This window comes from Oncorhynchus masou, unplaced genomic scaffold (genome assembly GCF_036934945.1).
Source record: "Oncorhynchus masou masou isolate Uvic2021 unplaced genomic scaffold, UVic_Omas_1.1 unplaced_scaffold_5971, whole genome shotgun sequence".
Taxonomy (NCBI): Eukaryota; Metazoa; Chordata; class Actinopteri; order Salmoniformes; family Salmonidae; genus Oncorhynchus; species Oncorhynchus masou.
The window spans coordinates 5,001-19,630 of NW_027012395.1; the positions used below are offsets into that span (position 1 = coordinate 5,001).

The window sequence follows — 14,630 nt, forward strand, 5'->3', positions numbered from 1 at the left end:
CTGTTCTATCCTGCCGGTGCAGCGTATAACCAGCCACGCTCTGTTCTATCCTGTCGGTGCAGCGTATAACCAGCCACGCCTCTGTTCTATCCTGCCGGTGCAGCGTATACCCAGCCACGCTCTGTTCTATCCTGCCGGTGCAGCGTATACCCAGCCACGCCTGTTCTATCCTGCCGGTGCAGCGTTTAACCAGCCACGCCTCTGTTCTATCCTGCCGGTGCAGCGCACAACCAGCCACGCTCTGTTCTATCCTGCCGGTGCAGCGCATACCCAGCCACGCCTGTTCTATCCTGCCGGTGCAGCGTATAACCAGCCACGCCTCTGTTCTATCCTGTCGGTGCAGCGTATACCCAGCCACGCCTGTTCTATCCTGCCGGTGCAGCGTATAACCAGCCACGCCTCTGTTCTATCCTGCCGGTGCAGCGTATACCCAGCCACGCTCTGTTCTATCCCTGCCGGTGCAGCGTATAACCAGCCACGCCTCTGTTCTATCCTGCCGGTGCAGCGTATAACCAGCCACGCCTCTGTTCTATCCTGCCGGTGCAGCGTATAACCTGCTGGCTGTATGTTGACAGTGTCGTCGTTCAGCCACGTCTCCGTGAAGATATAAGATATTACCGTTTTGAATGTCCCGTTGGTTGTTTAATCTTCTGCGTAGGTCATCTATTTTATGTCCAAAGATGGCACGTTTGCTAGCAGAATGGAAGGAAGTGGAGGTTTATTCGATCGCCTATGAATTCTCAGAAGGCAGCCCGCCCACATAGACCCCACCATACAGTTCATACCACATTGACCCCCCCATACAGTACCATATTGCCCCCCCATACAGTACCACATTGACCCCCCATACAGTTCATACCACATTGACCCCCCATACAGTTCATACCACATTGACCCCCCATACAGTTCATACCACATTGACCCCCCATACAGTTCATACCACATTGCCCCCCATACAGTTCATACCACATTGCCCCCCAAGCAGTTCATACCACATTGCCCCCCAAACAGTTCATACCACATTGACCCCCCCATACAGTTCATACCACATTGCCCCCCATACAGTTCATACCACATTGCCCCCCATACAGTTCATACCACATTGACCCCCCCATACAGTTCATACCCATTGATCACCCCCATACAGTTCATACCACATTGATCCCCCCATACAGTTCATACCACATTGATCCCCCCATACAGTTCATACCACATTGATCCCCCCCATACAGTTCATACCACATTGATCCCCCCATACAGTACATACCACATTGACCCCCATACAGTTCATACCACATTGACCCCCCATACAGTTCATACCACATTGACCCCCCAAACAGTTTATTCCACATTGACCCCCCATCACCATACACTTTATTCCACATTGACCCCCCATCACCATACAGTTTATTCCACATTGACCCCCCATCACCATGCAGTTTATTCCACATTGACCCTCCCCCATCACCATACAGTTTATTCCACATTGACCCCCCAAACAATTTATTCCACATTGACCCTCCCCCATCACCATACAGTTTATTCCACATTGACAAAACAGTTTATTCCATATTGACAAAACTGTTTATTCCACATTGACCCCCCATCACCATGCAGTTTATTCCACATTGACCCCCATACAGTTCATACTACATTGACCCACCAATCCCCATACAGTTTATTCCACATTGACCCCCAATCACCATACAGTTCATACTACATTGACCCCCATCACCATATAGTTTATTCCACATTGACCCATCACCATACAGTTTATTCCACATTGACCCCCCCATCACCATGCAGTTTATTCCACATTGACCCCCATCACCATACTGTTTATTCCACATTGACCCCCATCACCATACAGTTTATTCCACATTGACCCCCCATCACCATGCAGTTTATTCCACATTGACCCCCCATCACCATACAGTTTATTCCACATTGACCACCATCACCATAGAGTTCATACTACATTGACCCCCATCCCCATACATTTTATTCCACATTGACCCCCCATCACCATACAGTTTATTCCACATTGACCCATCACCATACAGTTTATTCCACATTGACCCCCCATCACCATACAGTTTATTCCACATTGACCCCCCATCACCATACAGTTTATTCCACATTGACCCCCCATCACCATGCAGGTTATTCCACATTGACCCATCACCATACAGTTTATTCTACATTGACCCCCATCACCATGCAGTTTATTCCACATTGACCCATCACCATACATTTTATTCCACATTGACCCATCACCATACATTCTATTCCACATTGACCCCATCACCATACAGTTTATTCCACATTGACCCTCCATCACCATATAGTTTATTCCACATTGACCCCCCCATCACCATACAGTTTATTCCACATTGACCCTCCATCACCATATAGTTTATTCCACATTGACTCCCCATCACCATACTGTTTATTCCACATTGACCCTCCATCACCATATAGTTTATTCCACATTGACCCCCATCACCATACAGTTTATTCCACATTGACCCTCCATCACCATATAGTTTATTCCACATTGACCCCCCATCACCATACTGTTTATTCCACATTGACCCATCACCATACAGTTTATTCCACATTGACCCCCATCACCATACAGTTTATTCCACATTGACCCCCATACAGTTCATACTACATTGACCCCCATCACCATACAGTTTATTCCACATTGACCCCCATCACCATACTGTTTATTCCACATTGACCCATCACCATACAGTTTATTCCACATTGACCCCCATCACCATACTGTTTATTCCACATTGACCCCCATCACCATACAGTTTATTCCACATTGACCCCCATACAGTTCATACTACATTGACCCCCATCACCATACAGTATATTCCACATTGATCCCCTTCACTATACAGTTTATTCCACATTGACCCCCATACAGTTCATACTACATTGACCCCCATCACCATACAGTTTATTCCACATTGACCCCCCCCCCCGCCCCAGTTCATACAGGCATTTCTGCAGGTGTGTAACAAGCATTTCTCTACACTTACAGTAACATCTGCTAACCAAGTGTATGTGACCAATAGGATTTGATAACCATGTGTATGTGACCAATAGGATTTGATTTGATAACCATGGTAACACTGCGTTCCTCAGGGAAAGGTCCACATAGAGCTGCGTCTCAGTGAGGTCATCACAGACAGCGGAGTCGTCTGTCATAAACTGGCCACACGGTGAGTACAACACACCTCAGTGATCCCTGTCCATCATCAAACCCTTCCCCGTTGAGAGGCGTCAGGCTACAACACACCTCAGTGATCCCTGTTCCATCATCAAACCCTTCCCTGTTGAGACCCGTCAGGCTACAACACACCTCAGTGATCCCTGTCCATCATCAAACCCTTCCCCGTTGAGACACGTCAGGCTACAACACACCTCAGTGATCCCTGTTCCATCATCAAACCCTTCCCCATTGAGACCCGTCAGGCTACAACACACCTCAGTGATCCCTGTTCCATCATCAAACCCTTCCCCATTGAGACGCGTCAGGCTACAACACACCTCAGTGATCCCTGTCCCATCATCAAACCCTTCCCCGTTGAGACCCGTCAGGCTACAACACACCTCAGTGATCCCTGTCCATCATCAAACCCTTCCCCGTTGAGACACGTCAGGCTACAGCACACCTCAGTGATCCCTGTTCCATCATCAAACCCTTCCCCATTGAGACACGTCAGGCTACAACACACCTCAGTGATCCCTGTCCATCATCAAACCCTTCCCCATTGAGACACGTCAGGCTACAACACACCTCAGTGATCCCTGTCCATCATCAAACCCTTCCCCATTGAGACCCGTCAGGCTACAACACACCTCAGTGATCCCTGTTCATCATCAAACCCTTCCCCATTGAGAGGCGTCAGGCTACAACACACCTCAGTGATCCCTGTCCATCATCAAACCCTTCCCCATTGAGACCCGTCAGGCTACAACACACCTCAGTGATCCCTGTCCATCATCAAACCCTTCCCTGTTGAGATGCGTCAGGCTACAACACACCTCAGTGATCCCTGTTCCTGTTCCATCATCAAACCCTTCCCGTTGAGACACGTCAGGCTACAACACACCTCAGTGATCCCTGTTCCTGTTCCATCATCAAACCCTTCCCCATTGAGACCCGTCAGGCTACAACACACCTCAGTGATCCCTGTCCATCATCAAACCCTTCCCCATTGAGACACGTCAGGCTACAACACACCTCAGTGATCCCTGTTCCATCATCAAACCCTTCCCCGTTGAGACCCGTCAGGCTACAACACACCTCAGTGATCCCTGTTCCATCATCAAACCCTTCCCCGTTGAGACACGTCAGGCTACAACACACCTCAGTGATCCCTGTCCCATCATCAAACCCTTCCCCGTTGAGACACGTCAGGCTACAACACACCTCAGTGATCCCTGTTCCATCATCAAACCCTTCCCCGTTGAGACACGTCAGGCTATAACACACCTCAGTGATCCCTGTTCCATCATCAAACCCTTCCCCGTTGAGACGCGTCAGGCTATAACACACCTCAGTGATCCCTGTCCCATCATCAAACCCTTCCCCGTTGAGACACGTCAGGCTACAACACACCTCAGTGATCCCTGTTCCTGTTCCATCATCAAACCCTTCCCCGTTGAGACACGTCAGGCTACAACACACCTCAGTGATCCCTGTTCCATCATCAAACCCTTCCCCGTTGAGACACGTCAGGCTACAACACACCTCAGTGATCCCTGTCCCATTCTGTTATTCTCTGTTCTATTGGAATGAGTCCTATTCTCTGTTGGATTGGAATGAGTCCTATTCTCTGTTCTATTGGAATGTGTCCTATTCTCTGTTCTATTGGAATGAGTCCTATTCTCTGTTGGAATGAGTCCTATTCTCTGTTCTATTGGAATGAGTCCTATTCTCTATTGTAATGAGTCCTATTCTCTGTTCTATTGGAATGAGTCCTATTCTCTGTTGGATTGGAATGAGTCCTATTCTCTGTTGGATTGGAATGAGTCCTATTCTCTGTTCTATTGGAATGAGTCCTATTCTCTGTTCTATTGGAATGAGTCCTATTCTCTGTTCTATTGGAATGAGTCCTATTCTCTGTTGGATTGGAATGAGTCCTATTTTCTGTTGTAATGAGTCCTATTCTCTGTTCTATTGGAATGAGTCCTATTCTCTGTTCTATTGGAATGAGTCCTATTCTCTGTTCTATTGGAATGAGTCATATTCTCTGTTCTGTTGGAATGAGTCCTATTCTCTGTTGGAATGAGTCCTATTCTCTATTGGAATGAGTCCTATTCTCTATTGGAATGAGTCATATTCTCTGTTCTATTATAATGAGTCCTATTCTCTGTTGGAATGAGTCATATTCTCTATTGGAATGAGTCCTATTCTCTGTTCTATTGGAATGAGTGCTATTCTCTGTTCTATTGGAATGAGTCCTATTCTCTGTTGGATTGGAATGAGTCCTATTCTCTGTTGGAATGAGTCCTATTCTCTGTTCTATTGGAATGAGTCCTATTCTCTGTTCTATTGGAATGAGTCCTATTCTCTATTCTATTGGAATGAGTCCTATTCTCTGTTCTATTGGAATGAGTCCTATTCTCTGTTGGATGGGAATGAGTCCTATTCTCTGTTGGATGGGAATGAGTCCTATTCTCTGTTGGATGGGAACGAGTCCTATTCTCTCTTCTATTGGAACGAGTCCTATTCTCTGTTGGATGGGAATGAGTCCTATTCTCTATTGGATGGGAACGAGTCCTATTCTCTACTGGACGGGAACGAGTCCTATTCTCTCTTCTATTGGAATGAGTCCTATTCTCTGTTGGATGGGAATGAGTCCTATTCTCTCTTCTATTGGAATGAGTCCTATTCTCTGTTCTATTGGAATGAGTCCTATTTTCTGTTGGATTGGAATGAGTCCTATTCTCTGTTCTATTGGAATGAGTCCTATTCTCTGTTGGATTGGAATGAGTCCTATTCTCTGTTGGAATGAGTCCTATTCTCTGTTCTATTGGAATGAGTCCTATTCTCTGTTCTATTGGAATGAGTCCTATTCTCTGTTCTATTGGAATGAGTCCTATTCTCTGTTCTATTGGAATGAGTCCTATTCTCTGTTCTATTGGAATGAGTCCTATTCTCTGTTGGATGGGAATGAGTCCTATTCTCTGTTGGATGGGAATGAGTCCTATTCTCTGTTGGATGGGAACGAGTCCTATTCTCTCTTCTATTGGAACGAGTCCTATTCTCTGTTGGATGGGAATGAGTCCTATTCTCTATTGGATGGGAACGAGTCCTATTCTCTACTGGACGGAACGAGTCCTATTCTCTCTTCTATTGGAATGAGTCCTATTCTCTGTTGGATGGGAATGAGTCCTATTCTCTCTTCTATTGGAATGAGTCCTATTCTCTGTTCTATTGGAATGAGTCCTATTCTCTGTTGGATTGGAATGAGTCCTATTCTCTGTTCTATTGGAATGAGTCCTATTCTCTGTTGGATTGGAATGAGTCCTATTCTCTGTTGGAATGAGTCCTATTCTCTGTTCTATTGGAATGAGTCCTATTCTCTGTTCTATTGGAATGAGTCCTATTCTCTGTTCTATTGGAACGAGTCCTATACTCTGTTCTATTGGAACGAGTCCTATTCTCTGTTCTATTGGAATGAGTCCTATTCTCTATTCTATTGGAATGAGTCCTATTCTCTGTTCTATTGGAATGAGTCCTATTCTCTGTTGGAATGTGTCCTATTCTCTCTTCTATTGGAACGAGTCCTATTCTCTCTTCTATTGGAACGAGTCCTATTCTCTGTTCTATTGGAACGAGTCCTATTCTCTCTTCTATTGGGCGAGGTCCTATTCTCTGTTCTATTGGAGCGAGGTCCTATTCTCTCTTCTATTGGAACGGTCTATTCTCTATTGGATGGGAGCGAGTCCTATTCTCTATTGGATGGGAGCGAGTCCTATTCTCTATTGGATGGGAACGAGTCCTATTCTCTATTGGATGGGAGCGAGTCCTATTCTCTATTGGATGGGAACGAGTCCTGTTCTCTATTGGATGGGAACGAGTCCTATTCTCTATTGGATGGGAGCAGGTCTATTCTCTATTGGATGGGAACGAGTCCTATTCTCTATTGGATGGGAACGAGTCCTGTTCTCTATTGGATGGGAACGAGTCCTATTCTCTGTTGGATGGGAGCGAGTCCTATTCTCTATTGGATGGGAACAGAGTCCTATTCTCTATTGGATGGGAACGAGTCCTATTCTCTATTGGATGGGAACGAGTCCTATTCTCTATTGGATGGGAACGAGTCCTATTCTCTATTGGACGGGATCGAGTCCTATTCTCTATTGGATGGGAACGAGTCCTATTCTCTATTGGATGGGAACGAGTCCTATTCTCTACTGGACGGGAACGAGTCCTATTCTCTGTTGGATGGGAACGAGTCCTATTCTCTATTGGATGGGAACGAGTCCTATTCTCTATTGGATGGGATCGAGTCCTGTTCTCTATTGGATGGGAACGAGTCCTATTCTCTATTGGATGGGAACGAGTCCTATTCTCTATTGGATGGGAACGAGTCCTATTCTCTACTGGACGGGAACGAGTCCTATTCTCTCTTCTATTGGAACGAGTCCTGTTCTCTATTGGATGGGAACGAGTCCTATTCTCTATTGGATGGGAACGAGTCCTATTCTCTGTTCTATTGGAACGAGTCCTATTCTCTCTTCTATTGGAACGAGTCCTATTCTCTATTGGATGGGAACGAGTCCTATTCTCTATTGGATGGGAACGAGTCCTATTCTCTGTTGGATTGGAACGAGTCCTGTTCTCTATTGGATGGGAACGAGTCCTGTTCTCTATTGGATGGGAACGAGTCCTATTCTCTATTGGATGGGAACGAGTCCTATTCTCTGTTGGATGGGAACGAGTCCTATTCTCTAATGGATGGGAACGAGTCCTATTCTCTATTGGATGGGAACGAGTCCTATTCTCTATTGGATGGGAACGAGTCCTATTCTCTATTGGATGGGAACGAGTCCTATTCTCTATTGGATGGGATCGAGTCCTGTTCTCTATTGGATGGGAACGAGTCCTATTCTCTATTGGATGGGAACGAGTCCTATTCTCTATTGGATGGGAGCGAGTCCTATTCTCTATTGGATGGGAACGAGTCCTATTCTCTACTGGACGGAGCAGTCTATTCTCTCTTCTATTGGAACGAGTCCTGTTCTCTATTGGATGGGAACGAGTCCTATTCTCTATTGGATGGGAACGAGTCCTATTCTCTAATGGATGGGAACGAGTCCTATTCTCTGTTGGATGGGAATGAGTCCTATTCTCTATTGGATGGGAACGAGTCCTATTCTCTATTGGATGGGAACGAGTCCTATTCTCTATTGGATGGGAACGAGTCCTATTCTCTCTTCTATTGGAATGAGTCCTATTCTCTGTTCTATTGGAATGAGTCCTATTTTCTGTTGGATTGGAATGAGTCCTATTCTCTGTTCTATTGGAATGAGTCCTATTCTCTGTTGGATTGGAATGAGTCCTATTCTCTGTTGGAATGAGTCCTATTCTCTGTTCTATTGGAACGAGTCCTATTCTCTCTTCTATTGGAACGAGTCCTATTCTCTGTTCTATTGGAACGAGTCCTATTCTCTCTTCTATTGGAACGAGTCCTATTCTCTATTGGATGGGAACGAGTCCTGTTCTCTATTGGATGGGAACGAGTCCTATTCTCTGTTGGATGGGAACGAGTCCTATTCTCTATTGGATGGGAACGAGTCCTATTCTCTATTGGATGGGAACGAGTCCTATTCTCTATTGGATGGGAACGAGTCCTATTCTCTACTGGACGGGAACGAGTCCTATTCTCTCTTCTATTGGAACGAGTCCTGTTCTCTATTGGATGGGAACGAGTCCTATTCTCTATTGGATGGGAACGAGTCCTATTCTCTGTTGGATGGGAACGAGTCCTGTTCTCTATTGGATGGGAACGAGTCCTGTTCTCTATTGGACGGGATCGAGTCCTATTCTCTATTGGATGGAACGAGTCCTATTCTCTATTGGATGGGAGCGAGTCCTATTCTCTATTGGATGGGAGCAGGTCCTATTCTCTATTGGATGGGAACGAGTCCTATTCTCTATTGGATGGGAACGAGTCCTATTCTCTATTGGATGGGAACGAGTCCTATTCTCTATTGGATGGGAACGAGTCCTATTCTCTATTGGATGGGAATGAGTCCTATTCTCTATTGGATGGGAACGAGTCCTATTCTCTATTGGATGGGAGCGAGTCCTATTCTCTATTGGATGGGAACGAGTCCTATTCTCTATTGGATGGGAATGAGTCCTATTCTCTATTAGATGGGAACGAGTCCTATTCTCTATTGGATGGGAGCGAGTCCTATTCTCTATTGGATGGGAGCGAGTCCTATTCTCTATTGGATGGGAGCGAGTCCTATTCTCTATTGGATGGGAACGAGTCCTATTCTCTATTGGATGGGAGCGAGTCCTATTCTCTGTTGGATGGGAACGAGTCCTATTCTCTGTTGGAACGAGTCCTATTCTCTATTGGATGGGAACGAGTCTTATTCTCTATTGGATGGGAACGAGTCCTATTCTCTATTGGATGGGAACGAGTCCTATTCTCTGTTGGATGGGAACGAGTCCTATTCTCTATTGGATGGGAACGAGTCCTATTCTCTATTGGATGGGAACGAGTCCTATTCTCTGTTGGATGGGAACGAGTCCTATTCTCGTCCATTTGATTCAGTTTTATTCAATTCCGTCTAATTTTATTGTAACGACTTTTTGAAAGGGCGCTTGGCTCAACCCACAAACTAATTTACTAAAGGAAGTGTAATCACAAACAGACTAGAGTCTGAAGTCCCAAACATCAACTAACTTATGGGCGTCTCCCTGTGTCCAATGCTGTCCATTGCAACAGCGTTTAGTCAGTTTGTGTGTCTGTCTGTTTGTTTGTCTGTCTATCTGTCTGTCTGTCTGTCTGTCTGTCTGTCTGTCTGTCTGTCTGTCTGTCTGTCTGTCTGTCTGTCTGTCTGTCTCGGTCAGCCAGAGGTTATATTAAACAGGCTCACTGACAGGAAGTTGTCTGTCTGTCTGTCTAGGTCAGCCAGAGGTTATATTAAACAGGCTCACTGACAGGAAGTTGTCTGTCTGTCTGTCTGTCTAGGTCAGCCAGAGGTTATATTAAACAGGCTCACTGACAGGAAGTTGTCTGTCTGTCTGTCTCGGTCAGCCAGAGGTTATATTAAACAGGCTCACTGACAGGAAGTTGTCTGTCTGTCTGTCTAGGTCAGCCAGAGGTTATATTAAACAGGCTCACTGACAGGAAGTTGTCTGTCGTTAGTGAATTTTAACCTTCCTCCTCCGCCCGCTGACATCATCATTGGCCTGTGTTGACCGGGCGCCAGTGACAGAGAGGAAGTGATGCGTCCTGCTGGCAGTGTAACCTCTTTACAGCATGATGTCACCATGGAGGGAGGGGGGGGTTGCTATACCAACAGACGCTCTGCTGTGATTGGTCTAAACAGGTGGTGATCACAAAGCAGTCTGTATAGCTGTATGGAGCCTGACTCTGAGGAAACACTCTGTGTGGGTGTGTGTAATGTGTAGTGTGTGTAGTGTGTGTAGTGTGTGTGTGTGTGTGTGTGTGTTACTAACAGTCTCTCTCTGCAGTGTGTTGGAGTGCCAGGGCCTGCCCATCGTGAATGGACAGTGTGATCCGTACGCTGCGGTATCCCTGCTGGGCCCATCCAGGTCAGAGCCAACGATCACAGAGACACCACTGTCACTGATCAACTGTTACATCTATCAGACTTCTATGTGATAGGCAGTCGTTTAACCTTCCCTTCTCCTTGTCTCTTGCTCTCTCTTTCGTCCCATCACACTCTCTCTGTCTCTCTGTCTCTCTCTCTCTGTCTCTCTCTGTCTCTCTCTCTCTTTCTCTCTCTCTGTCTCTCTGTCTCTCTCTCTTTCTCTCTCTCTCTCTCTCTCTTTCTTTCTCTCTGTCTCTCTCTCTCTCTTTCTCTCTCTCTCTCTCTCTCTCTCTCTCTCTCTCTCTCTCTCTCTCTCCCCTCTCTCTCTCTCTCTCTCTGTCTCTCTCTCTCCCTCTCTCTCCCCCTCTGTCCCCCTCCCTCTCTCTCTCTCTCTCTCTCTCTTGTCTCTCTCTCTCTCTCTGTCTCTAATTCCAACCTCTCTCTCCCCCCCTCTCTTTCACCCCCCTCTTGCTCTCCCGCTCTCTCTCTCCCTCCCCCTCTCTCTGTACAGATCCAGAAGCTAAGAAGACCAAGGTGAAAAGGAAAACCAACAACCCCCAGTTTGATGAGACTTTCTACTTTGAGGTGAGGGGAGGTTGGTGCTATCTGTCTACTTTGAGGTGAGTGGAGGTTGGTGCTATCTGTCTACTTTGAGGTGAGGGGAGGTTGGTGCTATCTGTCTACTTTGAGGTGATAGGAGTGGAGGTTGGTGCTATCTGTCTACTTTGAGGTGAGGTGAGGGGAGGTTGGTGCTATATGTCTACTTTGAGGTGAGGTGAGGGGAGGTTGGTGCTATCTGTCTACTTTGAGGTGAGGTGAGGGGAGGTTGGTGCTATCTGTCTACTTTGAATGGGGGGAGGTTGGTGCTATCTGTCTACTTTGAGGTGAGGGGACTTGGTGCTATCTGTCTACTTTGAGGTGAGGTGAGGGGAGGTTGGTGCTATCTGTCTACTTTGAGGTGAGGTGAGGGGAGGTTGGTGCTATCTGTCTACTTTGAATGGGGAGAGGTTGGTGCTATCTGTCTACTTTGAGGTGATAGGAGTGGAGGTTGGTGCTATCTGTCTACTTTGAGGTGAGGGGACTTGGTGCTATCTATCTACTTTGAATGGGGGGAGGTTGGTGCTATCTGTCTACTTTGAGGTGATAGGAGTGGAGGTTGGTGCTATCTGTCTACTTTGAGGTGAGGGGAGGTTGGTGCTATCTGTCTACTTTGAGGTGAGGTGAGGTTGGTGCTATCTGTCTACTTTGAGGTGAGGGGAGGTTGGTGCTATCTGTCTACTTTGAATGGGGGGAGGGGAGGTTGGTGCTATCTGTCTACTTTGAGGTGAGAGGAGTGGAGGTTGGTGCTATCTGTCTACTTTGAGGTGAGGGGACTTGGTGCTATCTGTCTACTTTGAGGTGAGGTGAGGGGAGGTTGGTGCTATCTGTCTACTTTGAGGTGATAGGAGTGGAGGTTGGTGCTATCTGTCTACTTTGAGGTGATAGGAGTGGAGGCTGGTGCTATCTGTCTACTTTGAGGTGAGGGGAGGTTGGTGCTATCTGTCTACTTTGAGGTGAGGGGAGGGGAGGTTGGTGCTATCTGTCTACTTTGAGGTGAGAGGAGTGGAGGTTGGTGCTATCTGTCTACTTTGAGGTGAGGGGAGGTTGGTGCTATCTGTCTACTTTGAGGTGAGGGGAGGGGACTTGGTGCTATCTGTCTACTTTGAGGTGAGGGAGGTTGGTGCTATCTGTCTACTTTGAGGTGAGGAGGTTGGTGCTATCTGTCTACTTTGAGGTGAGGGGAGGTTGGTTCTATCTGTCTACTTTGAGGTGATAGGAGTGGACTTGGTGCTATCTGTCTACTTTGAGGTGAGGGGAGGTTGGTGCTATCTGTCTACTTTGAGGTGAGGGGAGGGGACTTGGTGCTATCTGTCTACTTTGAGGTGATAGGAGGGGACTTGGTGCTATCTGTCTACTTTGAGGTGAGGGGAGGTTGGTGCTATCTGTCTACTTTGAGGTGAGGGGAGGGGACTTGGTGCTATCTGTCTACTTTGAGGTGAGAGGAGGGGACTTGGTGCTATCTGTCTACTTTGAGGTGAGGGGAGGGGACTTGGTGCTATCTGTCTACTTTGAATGGGGGGAGGTTGGTGCTATCTGTCTACTTTGAGGTGATAGGAGTGGAGGTTGGTGCTATCTGTCTACTTTGAATGGGGAGAGGTTGGTGCTATCTGTCTACTTTGAGGTGATAGGAGTGGAGGTTGGTGCTATCTGTCTACTTTGAATGGGGAGAGGTTGGTGCTATCTGTCTACTTTGAGGTGATAGGAGTGGAGGTTGGTGCTATCTGTCTACTTTGAGGTGAGGTGAGGGGAGGTTGGTGCTATCTGTCTACTTTGAGGTGAAGGGAGGTTGGTGCTATCTGTCTACTTTGAGGTGAGGTGAGGGGAGGTTGGTGCTATCTGTCTACTTTGAGGTGAGAGGAGTGGAGGTTGGTGCTATCTGTCTACTTTGAGGTGAGGGGAGGTTGGTGCTATCTGTCTACTTTGAGGTGAGGGGAGGGGACTTGGTGCTATCTGTCTACTTTGAGGTGAGGGGAGGTTGGTGCTATCTGTCTACTTTGAGGTGAGGGGAGGTTGGTGCTATCTGTCTACTTTGAGGTGAGGGGAGGGGACTTGGTGCTATCTGTCTACTTTGAGGTGATAGGAGTGGACTTGGTGCTATCTGTCTACTTTGAGGTGGGGAGGTTGGTGCTATCTGTCTACTTTGAGGTGAGGGGAGGGGACTTGGTGCTATCTGTCTACTTTGAGGTGATAGGAGGGGACTTGGTGCTATCTGTCTACTTTGAGGTGAGGGGAGGACTTGGTGCTATCTGTCTACTTTGAATGGGGGAGGTTGGTGCTATCTGTCTACTTTGAGGTGATAGGAGTGGAGGTTGGTGCTATCTGTCTACTTTGAATGGGGGAGGTTGGTGCTATCTGTCTACTTTGAGGTGATAGGAGTGGAGGTTGGTGCTATCTGTCTACTTTGAATGGGGAGAGGTTGGTGCTATCTGTCTACTTTGAGGTGATAGGAGTGGAGGTTGGTGCCTATCTGTCTACTTTGAGGTAGGAGTGAGGGAGGTTGGTGCTATCTGTCTACTTTGAGGTGAAGGGAGGTTGGTGCTATCTGTCTACTTTGAGGAGGTGAGGTGAGGAGGTTGGTGCTATCTGTCTACTTTGAGGTGAGGTGAGGGGAGGTTGGTGCTATCTGTCTACTTTGAGGTGATGGAGTGGAGTTGGTGCTATCTGTCTACTTTGAGGTGAGGTGAGAGTTGGTGCTATCTGTCTACTTTGAGGTGATAGGAGTGGAGGTTGGTGCTATCTGTCTACTTTGAGGTGATAGGAGTGAGGTGGTGCTATCTGTCTACTTTGAATGGGGAGGTTGGTGCTATCTGTCTACTTTGAGGGTGAGGTGAGGGGAGGTTGGTGCTATCTGTCTACTTTGAGGTGAGGTGAGGGAGGTTGGTGCTATCTGTCTACTTTGAGGTGAGGGAGGGTGGTGCTATCTGTCTGTGAGGGGAGGGGAGGTTGGTGCTATCTGTCTCTTTGAGGGAGGTTGGTGCTATCTGTCTACTTTGAGGGGGGAGGGGAGGTTGGTGCTATCTGTCTACTTTGGGGAGGGGGTGAGGAGGTTGGTGCTATCTGTCTACTTTGAGGGGGAGGTTGGTGCTATCTGTCTACCTTTGAGGGGGGGGGTGAGGGAGGTTGGTACTATCTGTCTACTTTGAGGTGAGGGGAGGTTGGTGCTATCTGTCTACTTTGAGGTGAGAGAGGAGGTTGGTGCTATC

General features: G+C 47.1%; 1 long non-coding RNA gene across 1 annotated transcript in view; it reads left to right on the forward strand.

Annotated features, from left to right (window-relative positions):
• LOC135536340 (uncharacterized) overlaps positions 1-10,834 on the forward strand; it is a 13,988-nt gene extending 3,154 nt beyond the window's left edge. Inside the window, exons 2-3 of the long non-coding RNA XR_010454975.1 lie at positions 3,163-3,239; positions 10,748-10,834. This is a non-coding gene — a long non-coding RNA (uncharacterized LOC135536340). The remainder of the gene's footprint in view (positions 1-3,162; positions 3,240-10,747) is intronic.
• The last annotated feature ends 3,796 nt before the right edge of the window (positions 10,835-14,630 follow it).